This window comes from Lactuca virosa, chromosome 2 (assembly GCF_052849685.1).
Source record: "Lactuca virosa cultivar CGN04683 chromosome 2, Lactuca_virosa_CGN04683_v6, whole genome shotgun sequence".
In the NCBI taxonomy this organism is placed as follows: Eukaryota; Viridiplantae; Streptophyta; class Magnoliopsida; order Asterales; family Asteraceae; genus Lactuca; species Lactuca virosa.
The window spans coordinates 199,464,250-199,476,270 of record NC_136427.1 but is presented as its reverse complement, the minus strand read 5'-3'; the positions used below and the strand labels follow the sequence as shown (position 1 = coordinate 199,476,270).

Genomic DNA, 12,021 nt, shown 5'->3' with positions numbered 1-12,021 from the left:
ACAGGAAGTCGAAGGATCTGAGGAACAAGAGGGTCGAGCTGGTGAAGGTGAAATGGCAGCACCGCAAGGACTCAAAATGGACTCGGGAGCCGGAGGACGAGATGAGGGAGCACTACCCCGAGCTTTTTCCAGATGCAGCAGCAGACTTCGAGGACGAAGTCTAAAATAAGTCGGGGGAGATTTGTAACGCCCGGTTCTTGGTACGTATCTTAAATAAAGAATTTTTGCATTCCATACTGGGACTCGACGAGTTGGGGGCTCAACTAGTCGAGTAAAGGACATATTTTGGACGCGGATGAAAGAGCCTACTCGCCGCGTCGGAAGCCCCGACTCGACAAGTTGACCTGTCTAGATGAAACCCTAAGTTTTAGGGTTTGCACCATATTTAAACACATTAACCAGCCTCCCATGCAGCCCCCATCGTCTCCCTTAGTCCAGAACGCCCTAACTTGTGTCCCTTAAGCTTTGTTGAGTGTGTGAGCCATTTTTGAGAGTGTTTGTGTGATTTCAAAGCTAGAGGAAGAAGAATAAGGAACTAGAAGATTCAAGGAAGCAGTAGATCCAAGGTTCAAGCTACATTTCCAGCCCCTTAAAGGTATAAGGTTGCTTCATTGACTTTCCTATTGCTAGATCTCTCCATATTTGAGTTTAGGGCCATCTTTAAGCAAATTTGTGAACCTTTTTGAGTGTGAAGTGTGATCTAAAGTTGTAACTTCAGATCCAGATCCCTTTCAGCCCCTATAGCCATAAAGTTTACGAAATTATCATGCTTTAGCTCTTCCCTTTAGCCTAGACTTCATTTTAGACTTGGAAATGGTGTTTTTGGCTCATGATACCTTGCATGCACGTAAAGTTTGTAACTTTACGTGTAATATGGACCCTAGGAGTTTAGATCTACGTTTTAGATGTGTTAAGCCCGACTGAAAGTGGTTGTATGGATTTGGGCATTGAGGGACTCGACGAGTCGCTTATACGACTCGGCGAGTTGGGTCGCAGTTTCCTTAATCTCTTTTGATATTGAGCAACTTGTTGAGTTTTGAAAAGAACTCAGCAAGTTGGGCTCGTTTTTGGACTTAAGGATCATGGAACTCGGCGAGTTCAAGAACAAACTCGGCGCGTTCAGGGCAATGTCCCAATGAACATGAAGAAGAACTCGACAAGTCAAGGAAAGACTCGGCGAGTCAAGGACTTACGTTCCAACTTGCATAAAGAAGGACTCAACGAGTTCAAGGACGAACTCGGCGAGTCATTGACTAAAGGTCCCGATTCTGTATGAAGGAGAACTCGACGAGTTCTTGAAAGACTCGACGAGTAGGAGCGAAGTTCTGGGATGTTAGTGGATTATGGAACTCAACGAGTTGGTGGACCAACTCGACGAGTTGAGTCAACCAGATGTTGACTTTGACCAAAAGTTGACTTTGACCAGGGTGTTGACCTGGACTTTGACTTGACTTGAGTTGACCATTGAAAGGGTTAAGAGTATGAAATGGTAATTAAGGAAGGTTGTTATGTGTGGGAGTTTGAGAGGAGTTGATCCCAGCATCGAGGATAGTTCGGACACTTCACGTCATTGGGGTGAGTTACCTTCCTGTAGGAGTGGGTCTACGGCCACAATCCCGGCCCGCTAGTAGGAGTTGTTTGATTAGACGATTGTCTTTGTGATAATTGTTTGGGTTACCACCATCTGATATGCTTTATGTGCTAGGATGCTCTGTTATATGTTTTAGTAGTAAGAGGGGTGGAATAGCCCCGGATACCGGTTGAAAGATACCGAAGGGGTAGAAAACACCCACGCATGCCTAGTAGTATGTTCATGATATGTTATTATATGGTAGTGGTAGGGGTAAAATAGTCCCCGGTTACCGGTTGGAAGATACCGAAGGGGAGGTCAGCTCCCGGTTACCGGTTGGAAGATACCGAAGGGGAGGTCAGGTCCCGGTTACTGGTTGAAAGATACCGAAGGGGAGGTCAGCTCACGGCTACCGGTTGAAAGATACCGAAGGGAAGTCCAGCTTCCGATTATGCCAGTCGGATACCGGTTGAAAGATACCGAGGGATAGGCAGTATATGTTTGTGGTATGTGGTATGATGGGGGAGCTCACTAAGCTTCGTGCTTACAATTTTCAATTTTTAGGTACCTCTTCAGCGAAAGGGAAGGAGCCGGCATGGTAGCAGCGCTTCACACACATATGATTTCCGCATTTTGAGATCCATGGGATTGTACTCTGACATTCTTACTATTTTGATGATATGGTTGAGACATATGACTATGGTTTTATGAATTGATATGATCCGATGATGTTTTTCAGTAAACAATTTTATAAGTTACTTAATCAAAAACAAAATTTTTGGTCGTGAAATTTGGGATGTTACACCATACCTCGTAAGCATTCCTCTGCCTTATTTTCTTCCTTAAGTGCCTTTACTTGTGCTTCTCGGATTTGGTCAGGGAGGTTTGATTGAATGGTTAGAGTGAGTGCTTTCACTCTGTGAGGTTTGTTTTGTTCCTTTCTACTTAGGGCATTGGCTACTACGTTAGCCTTGCCTGGGTGGTATCGAATCTCGCACTGGTATTCGTTTAACAGTTCTAGTCGTCTCTGTTGTCTCATGTTGAGTTCTTTTTGGTTGAAGATGTGTTGAATACTTTTGTGGTCGGTGTATATGATACACTTCGTTCCATACAAGTAGTGTCACCTGATCTTTAAGGAGAAAATTACAACTCCCAATTCAAGGTCATAGGTAGTGTAATTATTCTCGCGAGTCTTGAGTTGGCGCAAAGCATAAGCGATCACCTTTTCTCTTGTTTGGTTAGGTTATACGCTAACCTTTTGGCACTATCATATGTCGATGGGTAGTGTAATTATTCTCGCGAGTATTGAGTTGAACCAATCCCCATATGTACCTATCCACCTTCTTGTACTCGGGATTCACGAATTTTGGGTAAAGGGTCGCGAGGTCATTGAACCCATTGTTGTAGGCTTAGATGTCGGTGTCACTCATCGTCAGGTTCCACAGATCCTGTTCAAATTGTTGAATATCTTCACGAGGACAATACTCCTCGATGAGCATTTGCTTAAGTTTCTCCCAGTTTAGGGCATTGGCATTTGCGAGACCCATGGTCTTGATGTGGCCGTTCCACCAAGACATGGTTGCATTCGTGAAAGTGCAAGCGGCAAATTTAACCTTGCTTTCTTCCACACAAGAGCTGATTTCAAAGACAGACTCAGTCTTCTCAATCCATCTCGTGAGGCCTACGACCCCTTCGTTCCCATAGAATTTTTTAGGCTTGAAATTTGCAAAGTCCTCGTAGGGGCATGTCCTTTGAGAACCTTGATGGTTTACTTGGGAACTTTCTCTTCCCGCTCCTACACCATAGTTTGTGTGGCGATTGCTTGCAGGTGTGGCTAGGGCATCAACTATCCTTTGCTCAACCATTGCCTCAATAGCCGCATGGTCTAGAGTTGGCTTACTTTGAGAACACTGGGCATCTTGCTCATCTTGAAGACCTTGGCTAGATCTGGTAATTATTGGGGGTGCCATTTCTAATTCCTAGAGTTAGTGTCGAAAGGTGAGTTAATTGGTCAGAATCAGTAAGTTCGTACCCTCATGGTTATGTTGTGGTGTGTCAATGTTAGTGTTAATGGAAACAGTAATATTACAACAACACAGATTTCATGCAACCATGCAAGTATACTATGCATCATATATCATATAGAAAGACTATCAAAACAAGGGGTGGTTAGAGTAAGAAAAGCTCTAAGGTTACAAAACAAATGTGTATGATCTTTTCTAGTACAATACTCTAACCCAAAAAAATATAAGTATCCTTCCTAGCCATCGTGCCAGGGTATAGAAAAGAAAACTAGTATCTGCATTACACTATCAAGAGAGTCATCAGCTGAACCAACTTTCTATACACATCATCAATCCAAACATCATAAAATGAAACTCGTGACTCCGTCCTCTCCACCTGGAGCTCTAATCTGTCTGTGTGAATGATCACCTCCTCCAACACCAGATGATGAAATTGGGCCTCATCCCTCGTCTCCTGCAACTGGTCCTAAATGAGCAGGTTTCTCATATCCATCACATCCCACTCCTTCTCCAAATACTATACCTGCTCCGTGAGCTGCCTCAGGGCCATCCTCAAATGGAAGAGCTTGGATTCCATTGTTCCTATGTGATCCGAGTGATGGGCGCTTCGTGGTACTAGGAGTGAGATAGCTTGCTCAACATGTGTGTTCGGGGTTGGAGTTGGTGCCGTAGAGGACTCCCTAACTCGAAATTCGAACTGATATCCTCCTCCTGTCTCCAGGCTCTAATCTGAGGCATCCAAGTGGCGTCTCCACATGGTATAGTCGTTGGCGGTGATGATGTTGGGGGGATGCCACTCTCTTTCGAGAGGGAACGATAGTAGTCTTCCTCGGGGTTTATTTCACCCGATTACTAGTGTATGCTCTGTAGGATAAATGTGAAGGAGTGGGGTAGGGTGGTGAGATCTCCGGCGAGGTGGAAGTGTCCTCCTCGTCCTCATCCGACTCATAATCAAAACCGAGAAGCTGAAGCCTAGCCGGTGTGTAGTCTAGTGAATGGGCTAGCTCGGATAGGTGCTCTCCAGTCTCACTGTACTCATGGGTTGAAGGCATCAATTTCAACCCATTGGATTGTGTTATATAGTATACTAGCTGTTTTTGTGATACTTGCATGGAAGATCCTAGGGTATACCCGTGTCACTTGTATGAAAGAACATGGGGATAACACATAGCAATTATATGAAAGACCATGGGGTAGCCCATGACACTTGGATGTCTGACCATGAGGGTGGCCCATAGCATTTCAAGGAAAGACCATGGGGGTAGCCCATGGCACCTGCTTGTAAGACCTTGGGGTAGCCCATGACATTTCAGGGAAAAGACCTCGGGGGTAGCCCATGTCACTTGTATGTATGGTATGTGGTATTTTTGGGAACTAACTAAGTTTTGTGCTTACGGTTTTGTGGTTTAACATTTTCAGGTACTTCCAATTCGAAAAAGGGAAGGGTCCGACGCGATCACACAACAACCCCTTAATGATTCAACATTTATGACTATTTTGGTCTGATGATTTTGATAAACTGTATTATGGTTGATTTTGAGACACCCGATGTATGGATATTATGATATTAAAATGAAAATTTTTATCTCTATTTTTGGAATGTTACATAAAACATCTTTTATACCCGGAAAAAAAAACGTGAACGGGAAAGGATATGTGTTTGCAGTCAAAGTGGATACTTCTTCTTGATGGTTAGGTTACCTTGTTGAGCGCCTAACAATCACAAAGTCACAAGAAATACGTAACAAATTGGCAATGATAGCTATTGAGAATGAAATATTAGAGAATATTGATTATGAAGAGTTGTGGAACAATTTTGCTTCCAATAGCCTCACGATTCATGTGTATATATATATATTATCGTTCATTTGTTTCGATTGTTTTATAACATTTATCGAGTTATCGTCGTATGAACAAATTTTGTTTATATTTAAAAAAAAAAATACGGGTCCAATTTTATTTTTCGCACATGGACTTCAAAATCAACGGGACGCTCCTGAAAAGGTTAATCTTAAAATTCCTAAACCAATTATTGTACAATTAGATATTTTAGAACGTTAAAAATTGCAAATATGATATTTAAATGTTAGACTAGACAAATATGATATTTTCACGTTTAATAAGGGAATATACGAAATTCTACAAAAAAAAAAATACAATAACAAAACAGCAAATCGCATAAGAATGAGCTAAGAAGCGGTAAGATGGTGAACAATCGAAGTTGTTTCCAAAAACAACCTCCGATAAACAAAAAAACAAAAAGTAAAATACAAAATACCTTATCCTTGAATTAGATCTCATGTATATTAAAACATCAGCTCACCACGAATCACATAAGAAAATAAATAAATCATTAACTAAACAAAATGACACTTGTAAGTGTTTGATGACTAAAAGGAAAAAGAAGATATAAACAATAAAACTATAAATGAAGAGGTTTAAAGGTAAACATTAGGCATAATATGCGTATCAAATACTAGAGAATATTTTTGGTGATATGTGTCACCAATATCACTTAAGTGTAATGGGATGAACTTGTTGACCAACGTGATCTTGAAAAATATTGAACAAGTAAGGATAGTGCGGAGTGCACACTTGTTTGAGTTTGTCTTGATTTAAAGTACATTGTTATTTAAGGGTGAAACCCTTAAACCATGGGGTCCAGGGGCCAGCACCCCTGGTAGCGAGGTCCAAAGGGTGGCAACCCCTGGCAGAGTCCCTGGCTGGTTACGAAACTGCCATATGGCAATTTTGGCAATTTTTCAGATAAAGTGGTTATTTCCTATCTTATTGTAAACTGTCATATGACAATTTTGGCAAATTTTCAGATAAAGTGGTTATTTCCTATCTTATTGGTCATACGAAGGGAAGCAAAAGATAGACATATAAGAATGCAAACATATAAAATATACAACAAACAGGGAAGCAAATGACATACTTAGAAATGTAAAAACAAACAAAGGTTGACCTCAAAGTGATACATGTATAAATAATGTAATCAAACAGTAGCAATAAAGCATAGAGCGAACACCAGCCACAAAATTGGAGTAGATACTAACAAATACAAGCAAACAATAAAGAATGAACAAAGGTACTCATCAAGCACAAACAAAAGCCAACTTGAAAATATTACAAGTTCAAAGAAAGGTTAAACTCAAAAGACTACTCATATTTTACTCTAGTAACTTGATCATATGCATTCATGCCCTCGTATCTTGATGCCCTCGTATTTGAGCTCATGTCCTCGTAAATATCCAACTCCTTTAGGTATAACGTCATGCAATCTTCATTTCTTAAATTTCTTGTTGATTTTCATCACTCCTAGTGAGATTCTGATTATCAGTTGTGTTTGAGAAACCTAGTCCAACAGTGTTCTACAAAAAAAAAATCTTCATACCATACTCATTTTCACGACTTCCATCTTCTTCTCATATTCCTTCGTCATCGGCTAAAATTTAGATCCATACAACAAATGTGGCCTTACAACCACCTTATCGAAACTTCCAGTAAGTTTTAACGGGACCCTCTAATGGATGTTTTCCATTTTATCAATCCGATCTTTAAATCTACGTATATATAATAACTATAGTTTTAAAAATTGAATGACCTTCAACCTCCAAAATGAAATTAAACGACTAAATAATACATACATAATAATTCAAATACCGCTTTCAAACATAATATTTATTATTAATGTAGTTAATAAAACAATATCAACTATTGTTTTTTTATCTTTCAATCACCTATCATGTAAACAAAACTTTTTTAAATGACAATGAAAAGAAAATCAAACTTCTATCTTTTTGGGTGTGATTATCAGATTATTTAGAATTTACAAGACATCTATTATTTCACAACAATTTGATTGCAGATAAAACATAGTAATAAATCGTACCATCATTTATGTTTAACTCATTATCATTCATCATGCGGAATGTAAATTACAAAGTACTAATAATATTTTAGACATTCGATACTTTAAGTTCTCAACAAGGTTATGAAACTTGATCCTAGATAAATGATTGCAGAAAACAATCCAAATGTGAAGGAGCTGTAAGGGAGTTGGATGGATGATGGGGCACATGGTAATAAACTAATAATAACAAATAGGAATGTGACACAATAAGAATACTTATATAGTTTTTGAATTATTCTATTGATAAGACAATTATTTTGATAAAAAATATAGGGATAATCTTATAAAAACCCAACATATTTTTTCAGGAAAGTCTTAAAAAAACCACTATATTATTTTTTTGTACGTTAAAACCCTTATATTTTTTAAAATGTATCATTTAAGGCATTGAAGTCGGTATGTCTTAGATAGCCAAAAATGTTAGGTTATCGATTCTTAACGTTTCTTTTGTTACAACTCATTATATTAAAAGAATTTTAAAAAATATGAGGGTTTAAATGCACTAAAAAAATAATATAATGGTTTTTTAATCCTTTCATGAAAATAGATTAGGTTTTTCTCAGGTCAGAAAACTTTAAATAAGAATTTTAGAAAATATAAGGGTTTTAGTGTACTAAAAAATAATATAATGGTTTTTTTAAGCATTTAATGAAAATACGTTGGGTTTTTCCGAGGTTTTCCCAAAAATATATTTATTATGGTCTAACTAAAAAAGATTCTAGCAAATGATTTAAATGACAAAAGATGTTTAGGCTATATTATCCTAAAAAGTAATGATATTTTTATAATTTATTTTCCCATAAAGAAACAAAAATAAAACCAAAAAAAAAAAATAATAAAACATGGGAACTTTTATGCTAAAAAAAAACACTAAATCATTTGTCGTCGTCATCAATCAAATCAGAAATCCTTGAGCAATTTCCGGACCTGTTCCAGTGTGACAAATAGCACGATCGTAAATGGTCCCTGCCGTGATATCGTCGGAATAAATCCTTTATACAGTGCCATGGGTCCTTCAGTCTTTATGGTTTTCAATGCGCAATCAGTTGCTCCGGCATACGGCGGCGCTTCCCCGGCCTCCACCTTCATATTCATCACCCGAGTCTTAATTACATCAATCGGATTCGTTACAACTGAAGCAATAAATCCGGCAGCAAAACTCGCCGTCACATGGGTCCCAAAACCATCCTCCATCACACCTTTATCGAGTATCGTCTCCTTGATCTGATCATACGACGCCAACTGCGATGCAGTCACTAACATGGCCCGATTCACAGTCAGCGATGATCCTCGCCAAAGGCTTCCGATCCCTTCGCTTTTTGCCATCTGTGAGATCGCATCCACCACGCTTTTGTAGTTACGACGCTGTGCAGCCGGGAGCCTTCCGTCAGCCTGCATGCGGACCATCGCCACGTCCGCTGGGTTCCCAACAGCGGCGCCGATCCCACCGGCGATTAATCCGGCACCGATCTTCTTCCATAATAGCATGTTTCCGGTTTCGGGATCGGTCCATTTTGTCTTCATCATGTCGTAGAGACCCATACGTGTGGTGGAGTATAGTGTTTGACGGAGAACGGTGGCGGATACGCCGGAGAAGAGCCCTGCTGCTCCGTCTTGCTGGATGATCCGCATCCCAACTGCAACGGGTCCCACGCGCGGTGGTGCGGCGACGTGGATATTGGCTCCCAACTGTGCTGGGGCGGCGCGTACGTTGTTTTCACCCTGTAACTGCATCCGGACCTTGATAAGATCAAGTGGATGAGTTGAACATCCGGCTACGATTGATGCTATTCCGCCTTCAACAAATCCTTTCACTCCCATTATTCTGGAAGAAGAATTTTAGAATACAATTGGGTAAAAACAGTTAAATGGGTAGGAATTTAGGGTTTAGGTGTATGGAGAGAGGGTGATAAAACAGGAAAAGTGGGTCTTTGTGAATATGCTACAAAGACAGAAGAGAGTGATGAGATATGCTTTTCGAGGAAAGTTGAAGAAGTAAAAGGAAACATATATACGAAATTAATAGGAGTAGCAGAAGAAAATCATACATTTTGAAATTTGGGTATTTGCCATTTAAGTTGATACGGACATTTTTAGGTAACCATTGATCCCAAAGATAATTATTAGGTAAAAATTGCGACTTTGGTTGAAATAATTAATTCTAGAATTAATTTTATGATTTAAATCTAAAAGATAAAATAAGAAATGGTCAAAATATTGTAATGTGACTAGTTTATAGTTGAGGCTTGCCCCTCATAAGTTATTTTAACAAAATAACCAAATAAGCAAGTAGAGCACCAATTGAATCTTCTACATGATTGTTGTTTGTAATGTCCCAATCTCCAAAATATAATATTTGGATATTGTTTGTAACATTCCAATCTTTAAAAATGCAATACTAGTAAACACGGGTGAACATTATAACAGAAAAATCAAATAAAAACCGAAATAACAGACTAAAAATAGACGAACCATAATAAAAAATAGACGGTGCCATTTTTAATTTTTGTTAACCGGTCAAAGATATTATGGTTTTGATTTCACTTCGATAACCAACCTAATATTAACGGAACTAAACCCCATTATAACATACTTCATTCGTCTCATACTTATTGTCCACTTTTGACTTTTAAAACATTTATTTTTCAGCTTTGACCTTAAATATTTTTATTTGTGTTATATATTACTTGATAAAACTTATAACAATGAAAAGACATTTAAAACACAATCAATTCATATATTTTCATCAAATATTATAAATCAAAAAGAAAAATAAATAAGATCAAAGTTGAAGAATAAAGACTTCAAAAGTCAAAAGTGGATAATAAATATGGGACGGAGGTAGTATTAAAATTTTCAAAGGAGTTATTAAGTTAAATGTAGATACATCCCAAATGTACATGTAGAATTGGATGCCATCAACATATTGAGCACGTACAACCCATCAGTAATCTCAACTAGTAATCGATTGATTCTCATATTCGCTCTTCTCTCTCCAATCCGTTGACTCCACAATGGAACAACACCCACCGATCATCATCCCATTAATCTCTTTAAGTCTCTTTAATTCTCTATTACCAATAATCACTTACTCTTAAATCTTGATATGTTTATGAGTTTATGTTATTTTGATTGTTTTATAGCATGCAACTTACTTCTACTTCTAATCAATAATTACTTTATATCACATATTTTTATTGAATCCTATTTTTACTTCTAACTACTAGAATGTTTTATGCAAAATATTCAATATCACATGAAGACTTTTTTCTCCTTAATGGTAGATGGTGAGGTAGCCAAGTTAGCACAAATCATACTTATAGAGGCTCAAGCATCACCTTATGGGTCACATGGTAAGGGAAAGTGGCTTCCCAAATGGGAGGTCTCAATTCCAATCATGGGGTTTCAATCACAGGTGGCCGGGAAGGGTAATGCAACATCACTTTGTGAGTGTAAGACAAAACGACTTCGTGTCTTCACCAAAATAGTGAACCACCTGCGGGGGAGTATGATATAAGTGGGAATACCTTTATAAAGGAGAAGCATACTCATATAGGCTCAATCATCTATAACTGTTTAACATGTGAACTATCGCACATGTACTACATAGAGGGTACGCAAGACCCAATAAGCTACAAAGACCTTATAGAATGCCAACATAAACATCTCATCATTTAAATTTTGATATCCAAGTCTTCTTAATGTCCATACCATACTAATTTATTAATTACCTAGTAGTTAATATAAAAAAGTATAAGACTTAAATCTACCAAAAATCCCATCAGGTCAAAATGGTATGGGAATACCAAAAGTTCTAAATGGTGTGATGTGTGAGGTGGAGGCAAGGTCAAGCCTTAATATTTACAAGCTAAGACGAGCCATGTCAAGATCCTCATTTGTAATTGTTTGAACTTTTTGTGAGTAATTAATTTTTTCCACTTAAGTTTGTCTTGAGAATTCAAGATATCAAATCTTGTAGATATGATTTCAAATATACCTTTAAAGGTTCGTGGTTTTAGTGGATCATCATCATCGAGTGAAGCTAGTGAAGATGGAGATGGACTCACTGACGAAGTGGATTAACCTATCGGTATAGAGACAACCACCCAGCCTCTGTGGCCACGGAGGTTCGCCTGCAATGATTCTTGGGCATGAGCCATAGACTCATGTTTGTGGTGGGGGATTAATAGGTGCGTGAAAGTTGGTCTGTAAACCCTCATTATGGAAGTTCCCTTTCCCCCCAAAAAAATAACTACTCTAAATCATTATGTTCAAGTCTTTTATCCCTTATTTGTTTTTCATATTATGAATTTAGATATGCTTGTATTTTTATAGTTGTTGGTTGGAATATTCTTCTGGAACTACTTTCTAATTTATTTTTATATAAATCATAGTGTGTTGAGTATTTTTGGGAAATCTTCTACAAATTGCTTATATTCTAGGCTCATTGACGATAACTCATGATTTTTTTAAAATAGAAAAGGACAATGAACAATTAAATGTTTATAGAA

The 12,021-nt window shown here is 38.2% G+C and overlaps 1 pseudogene; it reads right to left on the bottom strand.

The window, feature by feature from the left end:
- Positions 1-8,268: 8,268 nt before the first annotated feature.
- LOC145159999 (mitochondrial uncoupling protein 5 pseudogene) lies at positions 8,269-9,517 on the bottom strand (annotated as a pseudogene).
- Between the last annotated feature and the right edge of the window lie 2,504 nt (positions 9,518-12,021).